Source organism: Hippocampus bargibanti, linkage group LG10 (assembly GCF_051943395.1).
Source record: "Hippocampus bargibanti isolate YZ-2025 linkage group LG10, ASM5194339v1, whole genome shotgun sequence".
Lineage (NCBI taxonomy): Eukaryota > Metazoa > Chordata > Actinopteri > Syngnathiformes > Syngnathidae > Hippocampus > Hippocampus bargibanti.
Window position 1 is genome coordinate 11,323,561 of NC_142743.1, and position 17,793 is coordinate 11,341,353.

Sequence of the window (17,793 nt, forward strand, 5' to 3'; positions counted from 1 at the left end):
GAGAGATTCTTTTGGATTATTTTCGTTACTTTTCAACATTAAGTTCAGGTATCATCGAATCATGCGACAGCAAAATGTCAGGGTGCTCTTGCTACTATTTTACTCTCGTGTGCAGAGCAGAAAATGATGTAATTTCTGTCTTTTTAATTTGAAAAAACCTTTCACGCCAACTACCGGCGGTGACGCCAGCAGAGCATCGACTAACCAAACGTAACAACGAACTCGCTTTGTCAGAGCGGTCCCGGCTGTCTTTTTTTTCCCAGACGGATCAGACAGATGAAGAGATTTTCAATGAAGGATACGGCTCTCCTGGTCCTCCGCTACCTGCGCAGGAGAAGCCTGTGCCTCTGATGTCTGTCTGAAAATTGACTTGGCTTTTTCAAGGCGTTGACCCCCAGTGTCTGATGTAAGACCCAGACACTCCACATCAAAGCCGAGCAAAGGGTGGGAGAATGGATTTCTATTTTGGAAGAAATATTGACTTGAGGCGGTGGCGTGATCAGGCAACCGTAAGTGATGTCTCACATTTTGGCCTTTTTTTTGGGGGGGGGGGGGGGGTGCTCAAAGGAGGTCTCCTGTTACTGCGACAGCGCAGCTAGCATGTGTTGGTTATGCTTGACATTATTTTGGAAAGTTACCATGAATGAGTCATATATATTTTGCATGTTTTTTTTTCCTTTTCATCTCATCTGATTAAATCCAACTTCAGAACACTGCAAATTGCCCACTTGGCGAGCTGGAAGTTGACGGGTTTCAGAAGGCTGACGAATCTTTGCTTTCGCAGTATTTTTTGTTGATATTATTTTTATTTTTATTTTTTTAAAGATGGGAAATAGATTAAAATTGCAGTTAGTTCACCGTTGCTGTCATGAAACTCAAAATTCCATTAAAGTTGTCATATCAGTAAATAAATAAATAAATAAATACATAGAAAATAGCTGGATACATAAAAAAATAAATACATGACTTGATAAATAAATGAATAAATTAATACATTAATAAATGAATACATAAATACATACATAAATAAAAGACAAATAAATACACAACGTGATAAATAAACAAACAAATGAAAAATAAATAAATAACCACATGAATAAATAGATGCATAAATAAACGAATAAATAAATAAATAAATAAATAATAATACTAATATTTTGGATTTGATCAGAACATTGACATTGATAAAATAATGGATGTAGGAATTAAATTGTCACGGTTTGCAAGGTGGTGATGGCGGTTGTGGATCCCAAAAAGCAGGCAGGAGAGAGCAGCAGGTTGTATTTGAGAAATTGTATTAAAATAAAGTCAGCAGGAAAAAATCTAAAACATCGAAATCCTCATAACAGAAAAATACAAAGTATGAAAGAAAACCAAGAGTGAAAGTCTGCCAAGATGAAACAAACTTGACAGAATGCAGAAAACACATGCACAGCATACAATGCATTAAATGCACTGCACAATGCAATGACGCGACACCGAATGGTCATGCCGGGAATCCTTTTGACTGCCACTGAATGGAACGACCAACACCTGCGCGGCTGCAGGTAGAGCTGACAGCACTACTCGTTGGTCGCCAATCAGAACGTGGCAGTCTGCCACTGATCGGAACGACCAGCACGTGTGCACCTGATCATGAAATAAATGACCGCTTTATTCATAGTAAACTCGCAAATAGAATTCCCGAAGCGATAAATAAACCCAAACTGCTTTTTCAAGCCCATGATGACATTCAAAATCAAACACCAAAAGTTTTTGAGAGTCGCAAAAACTTTCTGAGATGACAAGAAAAAGTGGAATCCGGCAGACGGACGCCCAGTGGCTCCGACACTGCTCCTGTATGTGTCATTACACGCAGCAGCATTCATTATATCGAGGACGTGCAAAGAGATAAAGGCTGCCGAAATGGGGGGATTTCCTTTCACTGTCTCAACTTGACTAACAGCTTGGCTGAGGGCGTCTATCTCTCCTTTTTTTTTTAAGTATGCCAGTCAAACAGCATCCACGGCCATTGACGTAAATCTTTGATATGGCTGCAGTCCTGATTTACGTCCCGATTTTTATTATTTGCTTGCTCACAACGCAGCAGACCTCCGGGCACTCTTTATGGTGGGTGGAAAGCACCTGCTTTTGAGTAATTATCTGGCCCGAGAGAAAATTGTCGTCCGTTTGACTCCCACTTTGAAAATTAGGCTTTTGCTGTACTTATTCATTCAGAATGAGAGTTTGAATTTACAGTTATTGGGTGGGGCAGATTGTGACGCTGCCCTGGCTTCTCAATATCAAAGTTGTCCATCTACGAAAACCACGAAAGGTGCGAAAAGACTTTGACTCCCACTTCTGCTTAACTCATCCACTGCCATTCCAGAATTTATTCGGGAATTGAAAAGCATGACCTAGAGTGCCATTCCCGAATTTGTTCGGGTTTTGGTTTTTCTTGCGTGTGCCGATAAAGAGTTGGTCACACCTCTGGTCATGTTTTTCCCTCTGACGAGGGGGCATCATTTGCCTTTTCTAGAGTTGCCCCCATTTCAAGCTTAGATAACTCCACACCCACATAACTTGAAAATATGACAGGGAGCGCTATTCCCAAATTTGTTCAGGTTTTGTTTTTTCTTGCGTGTGCCGATAAAGTGCTGGTCAGACCTCTGGCAACGGTTTTCCCTCCGACGAGGGGGCAGCATTTGCCTTTTGTCCATTTTAGCGCTTGGTTGCCACTTCAGCTGTTTTATATATATATATATATATATATATATATATATATATATATATATATATATATATATATATATATATATATATATATATCGGTATACAAATCAATATGTATGTATTGTATTTTGCACAGCTGCCCCCATTTCAAGCTCAGATAACTCCAGACCCATATAACTTAGGAATTAACTTTTTTTTCTGATGAAAGAAGCCAGTCTAAGGTTTCTAACGCTGTATTGAATGTTTATTTAGTCCTAAAACTCAAGATTCTGTGGGTCCTGCAATTGGAGTGACAATGTCAAAAACCCTGTCACTGGAGTAGACACTTTTTGCACATCGTCTGGCAGTGAATGAGTTAATTGAAGAGTTTGACAAAAGTTACATTCTGCGTAATATAAAAGCCCGCTATTGGAAACGCTGTTTGCCCCCCCTCTCCTCTATTGTTTGACAGATATCTTGACACCCACTCAACAGAACGGAGGAGGTCGGCCATGATCTGCGATGTCGACGCTGATAGACGCGGCGCTGCCACGGATACCATTAATCGTCAAATTAAAAGCGAGCGCATCAAAGGGTGCGCGGAAAGGCGGCATGGAAACACGTTGGGGGACAGGGGGGGGGGGGGAGTTAAAACGGAGAGTCTAATTTTGCACACTCCCTAAAACTAAACAGAACCTCGTCTAAATCAATAAAATGTGAGGAGAGGAGTATTGTTACAACGCTGGTGTGGAATCCGAAGATGAAAGCATCAAAGTGGCCGACGTGCTTCATTTCCGTCTATTCAAGCGCAAAAAAAAAAAAACCAATTGATGCTATTCCGTTTTTTTTTTAGCACATATGAACCGGGAAGTCGGAGTTTTTGGATGTGACTTGACTGACAGCTCAAAAGGCTTATTTTCTTCAGCAGTCAAAGCAAATAAATGAATTAGAAAAAACATCAGTGAAATGGCTTGACAACATGTCAACAGCATCTACAATGTATTTCCTCTTTTGTCCCGACGCACAACATCCACTTCCATTTCATGTACACGATCAATCCAACGTCTACCGTCGTCTTCCGATGGGATTAATAATAAATAATAATAATAATAATAATAATAATAATAATAATAATAATAATAATACATGTTATTTATAAGCGCCTTTCAAAACTCTTATCGACGCAGGAGACCGCCAGGGATCATATTGTTTCTACGGATAATCACTATTTATTTTGCTGCACGGGGTGGAAAAAAATGCAAGCGATTCACCCCTTGAGGGCTTTCTGTGAGTCTTTTGTGACGAGATATTGAAATATGATTAATAATAATAATACATTTCATTTCTAAGCGCCTTTCAAAACTCACTTTACAGTCACAGGATCAGTTTTTCTGTGGGTGAGCAGCGGCAGCCACACGCGCCAGGGTTTACTCAACCCGGAATAACACGGAATAACAGATAGAAAGCTAGCTCGCTAGCTAATGGGACTTGGGACTTGATGCCTTCTGCCTAAGTCCCGAAGATTGTGCAAGAGCTGTTTAAACAACGCCCGGGGAGCTGCGTAGCGTTCTGTCAAGTACCTCTGCAGTTTTTTCCCGAAAATCAGATGAAGGGCAAAGACGGGTAACGGGGGAGGGAGGGAGGAGGAGAGGAGTGCTCGTGTGTGTCTGCCTGATTGCATCGCCACACAAGCGTGCCTTCAAAGCTTTCCCCTCCCCGCCCGCCCAGTTTGACCAGATAAGCCCCCCCCCCCAACTTTACACTGCGGTTCAGCTAGGGGACAGGAAGATACACCGAGGGGTCAACGGTAGTGCCATCTGCTCCCCGTGTGCAACAAATAGCGTACATCAACAAGCTGATCCTAATGTATTGCTTTGATTGATCTGTGAGAGCGCATATGGAGGCGCCAGCGTCATGAGATGTACCCCACATGGTTTAAGTGAAACAAACCCCCCACCCCATTTTTTAATCTCAAATGGCACTCCTGCGTTCAATATCATTCCCTTGTCGATCAAGAAAAATCCGACCTGCAGTTAAGCTAATTCAGAAAAACTGCTTTGGGCCACAGCTCACGGGCAGAAACTCATGTAAAGGCTAATATTAGCATTGCTAGCATTACATCTATGTAGGCTCTGAGTCGTACAGGAGTGGTCCATCGGCCGTTTTGCTCACCATCCAAAGAGTTTAGTCAGCGAACTAAAGTTGTGCTGGGTAACTCTGGCACTATAATTTAATTGTGGCCTTTGCTAAGCTATCTACCAGCAGAAGGATGTCATTGTTAGCATTGTATCGTCAAATGTCACTCTGAAAATGGATGCTGCAGTACCTGTATCGGAAACGATAGTATACATTTGTTTTTGTTGTATAAGTTCAAAAATATAAACGCAAACATTGTGCGTAAAAAGTGTGTTTTGTGAAAATAGTTTTGTTCGGGGGAACTTGAACGAGAAGGAAAAAAAGATATCTGGAACGAATGTTGACCAGATCAGATCATGTGATCTACAATCGGGGATGATGATGATGTGATTTTCAGGCTGAAAAGTGACCGGATTTTTATATTATTCCCCAAATTAAAAAAATCAGGAATGAAGTGTTTATTTTATTTTATTTTTTTAACCATGGTACTTGAGTGGTTAGCACGTCAACTTTGCAGTGAAAAGATACAAGATTTGATTCTGGCTCTCCGGGTTGAATCTGCATGCTCTCTGGGTTCCTGCGTATGTTTTCTTTGGGTATTCCGGTTTCCTCCCACATAAAAACATACAGGGCAGGCTGATTGAACGCTCCAAATTGTCCCTGGGTGTGAGTGTGAGTGCGGATGGTTGTAGGTCTGTGTGTGCCCTGTGATTGGCTGTCAACCGGTTCAGGGTGGCCCCCACCCATGACCAGAGGATGGCTGGGATAGGCTGCAACAATCCCCCGCGACCCTTGTGAGGATAAAGTGAATCTGAAAATGGACGAATGGATGGTAAACAAAAGCTTTCAACTAACTCAGCAAAGAAAAAAAATATTCGCACTCCCGCACATTCCTCTTTGATGACACGTCAAGTCGCGTCAGCCCCTGCAACGTGGTCATATCGAGTTGCATGCTCATGAAGGCGGCCTGAAGGCGGCTCACAAAGGTAGTTGCCTTTTATCTTTGTACGCCATTTGTCAATGATATCTTTCAATATTTTTTTTGGGGGGGGGCAGTTCTCTGGGTTAAGATCGCAATGTCTTGCACATCCATGCTAACTCATTATGCTAATGCTATGCTCATTGTTTTTTCTTCCTCCCATATCTCGTCCAAATCCCACAGAAAAGGTGTTTTCCACGGGGGCTTTTCTTCTCGACGGGGAAAGATAACGCAGAGTCGTCTATCAGTCCCAAAATGACACATCAGCTGCAGTTTGAACAAGCTAACAAGCCGACGTTTCGTATGGCCGAGCCAACAAAGGAGGTCACCGGGGTAACGGCACTGCTGTTGTGTCATGAAACCAAAATAACAAAGTGATGAGTCAGTTTCGAGGCAAACACGGAGGGGTGGGGGGCAGTAAGAGTCTGCGGTGAGTGCCTTGTGAGGGGCATGGTCGATGAGGTATTAAAAACAGAATTAGCTTAACTCATTCGCTGCCATTCCTGAATTTATTCGGGAATGGATAAGTGTTCATGGAGGGCCATTTCCGAATTTCTTCGGGTTTTGTTTTTTCTTGCGGGCGTACAGAGTGCTGGTCGGACCTCTGGCAATGTTTTTCCCTTCCACAAGGGGGCAGCATTTGCCTTTTGTCCATGTTAGCACTTTGTTACAGCTTCAGCGGTTGTTAAAGCGCTATATAAATCAATATTTATGTATTGTATTGTATTGTATTTTGTACAGCCGCCCCCATTTGAAACTCAGATAACTCCAGACACATGTATTTTAGGAATTAAGTTATTTATTCGGGAATTTAAAAGTGTGACATGGAGTGCCATTCCCCAATTTGTTTGGGTGTCGGTTTTGCTTGCTGTGGATGCCGAAAAAGCACTGGTCAGACCTCTGGCTATGTTTTTGCCTCCCATGGGGAGGCAGCATTTACCTTTTGTCCACGTTGGCGCTATGTTGCAGCTTCAGCTGTTGTTACGGCGCTTTATAAATCAATATTTATGTATTGTATTGTATTGTATTTTGTACAGCCGCCTCCATTTCAAGCTCAGATAACTCAGGACACTTATAACTTGGGAATTAACTCTTTTTTCTCTGATGAAAGAAAATACTTTAAGGTTTCTTACGCTGAATTGAATGTTTATGTAGTCCTAAAACTCAATATTTTGTGGGTCCTGCAATATGAGTGAAAATGACAAAAACCCTGACACTGGAGGTTTTTTTTGGCACATCGTCTGGCAGTGAATGAGTTAAGAGAGGCAAAGAAAAAAAAAGTGGAGACAATAACATCCCCTAATACCTAGTTAAACAAACCCAAGATGGATGCCTTTCAGACAATCGAGTGTGAGGACAGGGTACGATCACGTGACTGAGCGCACTCCCTGATCCAAAACCACAGACTCCAGTTGACAAGTTAACCTCGGAAAACCTCCACTTGGCTTTGGTGTGGCGCGGGTGGCGCCACACCAAAGGTAACAACAAGAACAAGAGAGGTTGGAAGTTCCCAATCGGTCTCCTGGCACGTACATGAAAAGCCAGTCGAGAATGACAAGGCGATATTATTTACACCAATGCAAGGTGCACAAGGTCAGACATATTGAGTGAGGCGAGTCATATCACTGTAACGGAGATAGAGGAGAGGAAGCGATTCAAAGAGGGGGTGAGCGGGAGACCGTATATACGTACACCGCGGACAACAAAGCTTTTTCAGCGAAGCTCGACGACGATGATAAGAGGACGTAAAGTCGAGAAAGTATTGACGACGGAAATGGATCAAGACGGTCATGGCGATGACGTACGGCGCAAGGGCGGGGTAGGGAACGGACAACACGGCAAAACTGGATTGAAAAGGCTTTCTTTCATCATGGTTAATCTCTGAAACATAAACAGGGGAGGGTGGTAGGGAGAGGGAGCATCTGACATGGTCATTTTCTGGCCCTCCCTAGAAGGGGCGGGTGGACAACGCAAGACTGTATGTAGTCCTGGAAAGGGGGGAAAAAACAAGTGTGGGAAATGAGGTCTTGCCGCTATCAGTGCAAAATCTTGTGGGCCGCGGCGCACGTAGCGCAAAATGCCAGTGGAGCTTGTATCTGACCTCGCAATGTTTTTTTTTATTCAATTTGTTTGCGTTTTTTGGGAGTTTATGAGAAAAGGTGTGTGTGTATTGCTGGACTACGATGACAATCAGGCTACAAATCAGGGCGTGAATTAGCAACTTGCTACATTTAAAACAATCTTCGACCAATCACAATGTGGGTATTTTTATTTTGTATTTTTTCGAAAGTCATATAACGTCTTTGTATGTACCAAGTAGCGCAGTTTGAATCATAATCAGAAAGTCTTTAACAGTCCCCAAAATGGCGAAATTTGCAATCTACAGCAGCAAATTTCAAAGGAACGGGAAATATTCTATGCATAATAGAAATAAATAAGCAAAATAGTAGCGCGGACAAGGATTTAAAAAAGGATAGGAGCTGCTGTAGAGAAAGCCACACAGGGGGCGCCATGACGGTGGGGAGCTTTCACAACAGCTGCAGCCGTAACAAATCACTTCACATAATAGTCAACACAAAACAAAATAATAAATACTACAGAAACATAAAAACATGGACAGTTGTGCAATTTTAACGACTTTCCCCATGTACTCTATGATACATACATTGTTGCGACAGTTCCACATACGCATCGACGCTCTGCGCCGACGCTCCGCACCGACATTCCTTTCTTCTCAACAGTTCAGTTCATCACAGTTCAAATGAGTGATAAGGCTCGCTTCGCCACCCCCTGGGTGTTTCGATGCTACAATGTTAATAGCGTTAGCGAGCAGTGGGGGTAAGAGCTTCTCTTTAGGTCAAGACACGATAGAAGAAGTGACCTAAAATTACAACCTCATATCCTGTATTTGTTCCGTGAAATTGCTTAAATTTATTCCCAACAGTCTATTCTCTTGGTGCTTCCGGGATGTTTATTTTAATTTTACACGTCTAATCCGATTTTAGGTTCTACACGCATGACATGTGGCGAGAGTCGTAATTCTGCGGGCGGTTCATTCTTTACGCACGGCGATGACACGGCGTTTCCATGAAATGAAGAGATCGACGATTGTCACCATATTCCCACAAAACATTTCTACCTCGTCCCGCAATGTGATATCCTGAAATCAAGAGGTAGGTAAGGGAAGATACTGAGATAGGTACTTCTGATTAATATTTGCGTTTTTATGAGCGGGCACCATTTTGTCTTGTATTGCCATTTGCTGTCACATGAATATGACATCACAGTGCTTCAGGGCTCACACAACTGCAAAGCACTGCAGAGTGCTTTTTTTGCATTTGAAATGAAAAGGCCAGTGAGCTAATGCAGACATACTGCGGTAATCCATTTTTTAACCCCCCCACCCCCCTCAAATACACTCCAGCTTCCCTGCACTTCTGCTACATATCAGTGACAGATTATGGCAGCTCACTGAGGATTACCTCGACCGGGCATAGCCTCTATATACACGCTGGCCATAGACACCCCGTTCTGTACTGCTCAATCAAAAGATAGGGGCACGGCGCTGGGGTTGCATTTGAATTTCAAATTAAAGAGATGAACATATTGACAGTCGGAGCAGACGAGAGCGATCTGTACAAAAGTATATATTCGTGCTACGAGGGGGCTCACCTTGCCATTCCTTAGGGATGATCCTACAGAGTGAATATAGGTCAGACCTTGTTTTCGCTGCCTTTTGATTGTGGGATGTAAAAAGAAGGTGCCTTCATCCGGCTGCTAATGATCAGTTCTTTCAAATAAATAAATAAATAAATAAATGAAAAAATAAATAAATAAATACAAATAACAGGAGCAGCACTCTGCAGCCACAGCCAAATATCAGGGGGGGGGATCACGAGTGTATGTCTTTTTTCAAAATTTAGCACCGTGTCCCGGTTGCTTGTTGTGCAACATATTTTTGATGCGTAGGGGGCTGTGGAGGGGGGTTCTATAAGGGGAAAGGGGGAGCATTTAGTCACGGGGTGGTTTCATCTCAATTTTGATGCGAGCATGAGATAAAATGAACATGACGGCATGCCACTCTGAAATGTTGCTTTTGATCATTTTGAAAGGAAAACTTTTTTTTCCTTTTGAAAGTCATTTTGAAAAGGACAGAAAGTTTTGGACCAACTTTTAGCGAGTTGATCACATCAGATCCATCAGGGGAAGGATAGTTGACGCGCAGGCGCCAGATGAGAAACGCGAATAAATCAGCAACTGCCTTCATCTTCGTTCAGATGCAGTACTTCATAGCAGAGATTTCGGATCAAATACAGGGTAGACACATTTGAATGTGTATCACATTTTTTATTTATTACTGTAGAAAAATAAGGGAAACGGACATCGCAATGAATTCCCGGCGTCATACTGTTGCCACAGTAACCTCATCCATTTGATCTATTCTACAATGAAATACTTTTTTAAAAATGTAATAACGTTTGAAAACGTCGATTAGCGGCTAGCGCAGAGCTAACAACGGACACATAAGCATAAAACGACACTTGTGTGTCATAGTGCTAGATTTCTCTGTGTTTTTATAAAACAATTTTTTTCATCTGGAACTGCTTTATGTAATAGAGAGGGTACAGAAAGTGCTTAAGAATGGATGTCTTTCTGTGTCTTTGTGCTGTCAGGTTATTCGTTATTTAGTTTTTTTTTTGGTTCTTTTAATTTCAAGACGGCGCCGCGAGAGTGGCTGCCTTTCCAGCAGCTCCTGTATTTTGCTTTTCTACTTTCATTTCTTTCATAACTTTGCTGGTGTGAAATGTAAATTTCTCCACTGTGAGACTAATAAAGGCAAATCCAATCCAATCCAAAGTAATAACGTTTGAAAAAGCCAGTTATTGGCTAGCATGGAGCTAATGCTACCACCGACATACACATAAAACTTCACTGGTGGTATTAGCGCTAGCTTGTTCTGTGTTTTTAAAACGTAATAACATTTGAAAACGTCGGCTATCCGCTAGCATGGAGCTGACCCTGCCACTGATAAATACACATAAAACATCACTTGTGTGTAATAGGGCGAGCTTGCTCTGTGTTTTTAAAACGTACGTTGCCATACCATGGTCTCTTTTTCGCCGCACCGGGGAGTGACATGCGGTAAATGAAGAAGTATTCAAAGGTGGATTCCGGCTGCCATTTCCCCATAGGGGCCTACCCCCCCCCCCCCCACCCCCCCAACACTAAACCCTTCCTCAACCCCTTCCCCCACATTTTCACCACTGAAGAGAAATCAAAACTCCTCAAACGTCACGTCACGTAAACCGATTGAAGTTCCCGCCTCGCCTTCTCCACAGTCGTCCCTTGCCCTGTGATGGCAGGCTTCATTAGAGCTGTCACTCAGACCCGGCCAACGGGGACGTGCCGTGGGGCACCCTCGGGGCTCAATCACTGTCGGTGTCCCAGGAAAGGACCATCAAACGGGGTCCATAACATAATATGGAAATGCAGAGATTCATTCTCGCAGGTGTGATGAGATGATTAAAGCACCAAGTTCGTGCACCGTCCAGCGGTAAGCTAGCATTGCCGTGCCAATTTTCGCTTCTTGTAATGAGTATTATCTCGAAGCGCCGTAAAACTGAGCAGCCTTTTGCGTCAACTTCATTCAGATATTATATCGGCATGAATGATTGCAGAGAACTCCAAAGTGGGAAATTGGAACCTGGCGTTCTTATCTTTGTCTCATTTCAGCCAACGTCCCCGCGATTACAATGAGTCACATGACGCAATCAAAACAAATGAGCCAGTGGGCGCTCAGCTGTCCAACAATCCCAAATCCTGGAACAATGAGATACCCCTCGAAATCCGGGTGCGCGATTCAATACAGGAGCCTACAAAACCCAAACAAAACAAAGCGACTTGTCTTTGAAGAGCCCAAAAAACTGTGACTGCCAGAGTTCCTTTCAACAATATACACGCCACAATAGTTCTCCGTACGAGCATGTTTTCAAAGCGTTCCTCCAAATATTTGGAGAGGCGGAGGACAGATGAAACAAATGCAGAACAATGGAACTTTGGCGCAGTTATGCCGTCCGTGCACCTCGGGCCCTTTGTAGTGAGCGTTATATCGTGTCCCGCAACCCCCCCAGCCGGGTCCCTTCTTGTTGTGCGGTCCAGGTGGGGTCTTAGTCTGCGACCCCGGCCCACCCTACGCCTGTAAGCACGCACAGATGCCCACGCACAACCCCTCCCACCCCCCGTCTCTCGTACACCTGCTCTATCACTCTCGCTCTCTCATGCACGCACACACACACACACACACACACACACCTTGGGTCCCAGGCATTCCCTTGCAAATGAAATAGTCTGCTGTTTTTTTTGTGCCAATAAATCACATCAGAATGGGTCAACTACCTATTTTAAAGCTTTGACTTCCTGTTTTAAGTAATCCATTCGAAGTTTTATGCAGGGCAGCTAAATCACCAAAAAGTAACATTTGGCCCACGCAAGTTTATAATGAATGCTATATGCGTTAGCATTGGCTCGCTGCTAAATACAGGTAACATCCGACTTACGACCGGGTTCCAATCCAACCAAACGGCCCTAAGTCAAAATGGTCATAAGTCGAAATCCATTTAAAATGTTGAAACGAGACTCAGTGCGAAATGATCTAATTTGGACGCCACGGGGGGGGCAAGGCGTGGATCTGGGTCGGCGGTGTTCGACCGTTTGCCTTCTCCCCGTTCTGCCTTACGCCGTTCTCCGCGCCGGCAGTGGGCTCGACGCCGCGTTCTCGCCGCAGCGTTCTCGCCGATGCGATGCCGCCGACGTGTTCTTTCCGCCGCGATCCCGCCACCGCTATCCAGCCGCCGCGATGCCGCTGACGGGATACCATGATGTGATGCCGCCAACACGATGCCGCCAACACGATGCCGCCAACACGATGCCGCCGACACGATGGGGGGGGACCCTCGCCCCGTTCTCGTCACGGCTGTCCCAAGTACCAACGCCCACCCGCCACGGCTCTTGCCTTGGCCGGTGGACACCCACCCCTGCGGTGCCATCACACGGTCGATTGCGGTGCGAGACTGAGATGCTGGTTGGCTGGCGGGGCCCAGCGCAGAATTAAAATAACAAAATAGCGTCTGGCAGTCATGGTCGCAAGTACGGGTGGTCGTAAGTCACGCCGGTCAGATGTCGGATGTTATCTGTTGTTAGATCCGTCCGTCTCTACCGCTTCGGAGCACCCAGACAGTAGCGGCAAGGTGACTCACAGTGACGGAACCAGCTTGAATACACACTTAACACCACGGGTGTAAAGAACCCGCCACGGCTGCTGAATACACGTGTAAACAGATAAACAACACGCTAGTATGGCTGTCAGTGGAATCTGGTGCTCCGAAGCACCAGACCTGACGTTACGCACGCACAAAAAAACAAAAGGAGTGCTGAGAAGCTAACGTGGAGCAAGCCAGCACTTTTACACACAAGTGGAGTTTTATGTGTATATGTCAATGGTAGTGTTAGCTCCGTGCTAGCTGCTAGCCGCCGTTTTCAAACGTCATTATGTTTTAAAAACACAGAAAAAGCTAGAACTATTACACACAAGTGAGGTTTTATGTGTATGTCAGTGGTAGCATTAGCTAGTGCTGGCCGCTAGCCGACATTTTCAAACATTATGTTTTAGGAACACAGAGAAAGCTAGCACTATTACAAACAAGTAAAGTTTTGTCTGTATATGCCCGTGTTAGCGTTAGTTCCGTGCTAGCCGTTAGACAACGTTTAAAAACGTCGGCTTGGTGGAGGTAATTTTTTTATTGGCAAAAAGAGAAAAAAGCAGGAAGCTCAAATTTTGAGTGTTATAGTTGCCTGTCAAAGTTTGTCCAGTCGCCAACGTTCAGACAAATCAACAACCGGGGAAATGCCAATTCACCATTTTCTGACCAAAATAGACGACATTCATCTCCATCTGTTTCACCTCCTTTCATACAGTACAGTGAAAAAAAAATAAAAATTAAATAATAAATCTGGATGAACCAGAACGCATCACAACTTTTCGCAAGAAACTGTTCTGTTATTGGTTAGCGCTGAGCGTAAAATGTAAATATAATGTAATATATATGATATATATAAAGCTTTAACAAGAGCTGAAGCTGTAACAAATCGCTTAAAGAGGAAGAAGGTTAAAAAAAACACTACTGAATGCAGCACGGAGAAAAACGGGTTGCTAGCTAAAGAATTATACGTACAATCTGATAAGTCGCATTATGTGACACCAGTTGAGCAAATTTTGTAAGGGTGTCCTTAGGAAATTAGTCTCCTTCACTCTCGTAAGCTAAACAAGCTAATCGCAGACATGCTAAACCAAAAACAGGTTTTGTGAATCCATCCAGTTTGTTCCGTGTTGCTGTTTCATCATTGCTAACGGCCTGGGGTTGTTACTGAAACAATTATTGGATAAAAATTAGCCAGTCTCACTCCAAAATACACGTGGATGAGTTTGAATCATTCTACAAACGAAGCCTTAGCATGGTCGACCCGGCTAGCGGTTTGATGACTGTTTGCACCTAGCCAAATGAACTTCGGCAAACAGTAGCTAAGTTGTATTCGGATTCCGACCAGTCGAATTCACCCAAAGCCGCTAAAATGTGCATCTGAAGAAACTAAAAGTACCCCAAGAGTGAAATGAGTCAACTTTTTTCTAGTTGGAGACTTCTTGAAAGTTGAAAAATTCTTGGGCCCGTTTGCTTGACTGCAATTACACTATAGTGAACAAATGAGCTTGAACGCGCTCACAAGATAGCGGTATCGCTTTTTCGCACGCCCTCCTTGGGCCGATTGGAGGCGGAATGAAGAGCAGCCCAACCTCAGAAGACTCGTTGCCACTTTGTTCTATTATTCACCATCTCTGGCTTTCAGAAATCTCTGGCATCTCCGCGGGGCTGCATTCAAGATCTTGACGGCAAGACTAGCGTGCCGCTAGGAGTCTGTTTACGGCCTCGGTTTGGACTGAAGAACCCATGAGAGTGTAACAAGCGCTCTCTCCTCTCGTTCGGGCATCCCGAGTGGCATCAAAAAGACATGAAAAAAATGACGAACGCAAGTGTCGTTTTTTCATTGCATGTTCTCCAGTGCGTTTTTCTTTTTTTTTAACAATCATTTTTGTCTCAATGAGGCACTGAGCCTTTTCTAAATATGTGACTCACACAAACAAATAACTCAACGACACTTTTGTTCTTCTAATTCGGCATGTGTCTGTCGGTCATCACCAACATGACACGCTCGGAATGCCCCATTTGTACCCATGTAAAACGCTGTGTGAAAGATAAAAGCGAGCGTGTTTGTTTGTTTGTGTTATTTAAACTGGTCTTGGTTCCCCGAAGGTATTTAGAGCATTTTGGTAATAAGGCGGTAGGGTTTAGTCGGAGCGGGGGAAGAGCAGACGGCGCTTTGATGTACTCTTAGATGATGTGAAGTCTACAGCGATGTGTACAAAAATACATGCAGTTTGACTAGACGAGACTAGACGGGGCTCCTCTCAGATGGCCCGTCGTCTCTGGTCCCAAGCCAGCATGAAAGACAAGCAGCGGGGAAGGCTTGTACGGACCTTGTCGGCAGTCTCGCGTAAACATTTCCCCCTTGCAGAAAGATTTTTTTTCTTCCCTCCCTCCTGTCTTTCCAAAGTCAGAAATGTCCCTTGATGGGACACAAACTAAACTTTTTAAAGATTTAAAGCTTTGATACTCTACTCGTTCACCAAGAAGGCCTCACCTGGAAGAACAAACTTTGCATGTGACTCATGTGTCACTTTAATAAGATAAAATTACGGTGATAAATTGGGTTGGGGAATATCACCTTTTAAGACAAAAAAAACAACAACAAACAAAAATGGACGATACAATTGTTTTTCAGCACTTTCTTCTTTTTGAGTGTTCTGACAATTTACGGTTGTTCTTTTTTTCCACTGTAAAGTCTACTTGAGTCTTTTGAAATACCCATGATAATAACAATAAAATATTTTATAAACAAAATGTATTATTAATTTTACTATTAGGAATCATCTCCGTAAAAAAAAAACAGATGAATCCGTTGGTGAGTAGATGCTGACCTCTATTGGCCGGCCGAGGGATGATTCAGATTCGAAGAGCGACGCCACAAAACTCGTTCTAAACTGAAACATTAATAATTGGTATATCCGGTTAACATCGAAATGAACATTTAAAATTCGGGTGATTTATAGAGCATTTGTTTGACTAACAGATTTATTGATTGAATGGCTCATTTACTGCAGTGCAGTGTTCGCTAGCTTATCGCCATTTTTTTAAAAATATTGTGGGAGTCATTTTAAATGTTTCTAGTATGTGCCGCGCTACGCACATTACATTGTTTAAAGTGTTTTTCCCCCCAGGTCTGCCAATGAGAATCCTTCTGACAAAGTTGTTTTTTGTGTGTGAAGCAATTAAAAAGTGAAAACATTAATGGAAACACATCAAACATGGGCTTTTCTCTCTTTTGGCCTCCTTGAATGTTCACATTACACTGAGTCATTTCTTCGCTAACAACAAATAAGGAACTCATTATCCACCCCATCGCTATATAACTTGATAATACAGTGAAACCTCGGTTTACGAACCCATTGGCTTACGTTACGTTTATGAAAATTTTACCTTGGCATACGAACTATTTTTCGCGATACACACGGAGCTGACACAATGAGTGATGTGTCGAACGAGCCCGTACTCCTAACAAGAAAATGGTGGCCACTGTTTTTGTCCTCTATTCCCCGCCCCCAGTCTTCGGTTGAAGCCACATGATTGGTCAAGAACGCAGCAGTGGGGGATGGGGTTAAAGACAGAGAGAGAGTGAGGCTGTTCTCGAAAAAACAAAATGGTGTCTTCGGTTAAACCACATGATTGGTCAAGAACTCAGCAGTGAGGGGGGGGGTTAAACATTAAAGAGACAGGCAGACAGAGAGAGAGTGAGACACACACACAAGAAAGGGAGATGACAGAGCTTGAAACAAAAAAAGAAAAGTGAAAAAAAAAGTGAAATAGTGAGTAAATGGATAGAAAACAGTGAAATTTGAACCCATTTCAACTTTTATAGTTCAAAAGCAGAGTGTAGACTGCAAGGTTAAACTACCTCATCAATCAGGCTCCACAAATAACCCGCACAAGTCATCTGTACACTTGATGCAAAAAGCTATCAACCCAGCTAAACAGATCACAACTGATGAATAACTAGACACAATTATCACAGAGAAAGCACCTCCAAGGGATCATTCCTCAAGATGGTGAAAGAAGCCTATGTTCCTCATCAAGTGTTTAATGCTGAGGAAACCGGACACTCCATTCCATCAAGCCATTAATGGCCATCACAAAGGTAAATAAAATGACTTTATTGTACAGTACAGTGTATTTTTTAATCATAATACTATAGCACATTTATTATACATAAAATAAAGTGTATTTTGTGTCATTTTAAGGCTTAGAGAATTAGGAAGTAGAAAATTATGTTTTATGGGGACCTGGGAACGGATTATTCTCATTTTAATAGTTTCCTATGGGAAATTAATTTTTGGATTACACACTTTTCGCCTTACACACTCTCTCTGGGAACCAATTAAGTTCATAAGCCAAGGTCCCACTGTACATTTGTTTGAAGATCTAAGGCCTGCATCCAACAATCTGCTGTTGAAGGATCCATAAATTCAAACAGACCCCTCAATTACCACTGCAGGTCCAACTCGTGTGAATTATATATGGATTATTTATTAATAATAACAAAAGAAGCTCAAAGGAGACGCGGCCTGGTCAATTAGCCGAGCAGCTCAGTAGCTGATCACATATACTCGCCTCATCATTACCAGTGCTCTGTCAGGCACAATTACCTGAACGCAGCCCCCGTCTGCCACTTCAAAGAGAAAATGGTCCTGCATATTTCCATGCATTTGATTATCTCTTCTCCGAGAATACACACACACATGCACACAAACGCATCCTCAA

General features: G+C 43.1%; 1 long non-coding RNA gene across 2 annotated transcripts; it reads left to right on the plus strand.

Annotated features, from left to right (window-relative positions):
- Positions 1-228: 228 nt before the first annotated feature.
- Positions 229-16,110, plus strand: LOC148892449 (uncharacterized). Of its 2 annotated transcripts, none has more exons than XR_016116255.1 (4): positions 229-509; positions 5,990-6,139; positions 8,812-8,979; positions 14,708-16,110. It is a non-coding gene; the product is annotated as an uncharacterized LOC148892449 (long non-coding RNA). The 2 variants fall into 2 exon arrangements; XR_016116254.1 differs by lacking the exon at positions 229-509 and adding an exon at positions 5,372-5,813.
- Positions 16,111-17,793: the final 1,683 nt, after the last annotated feature.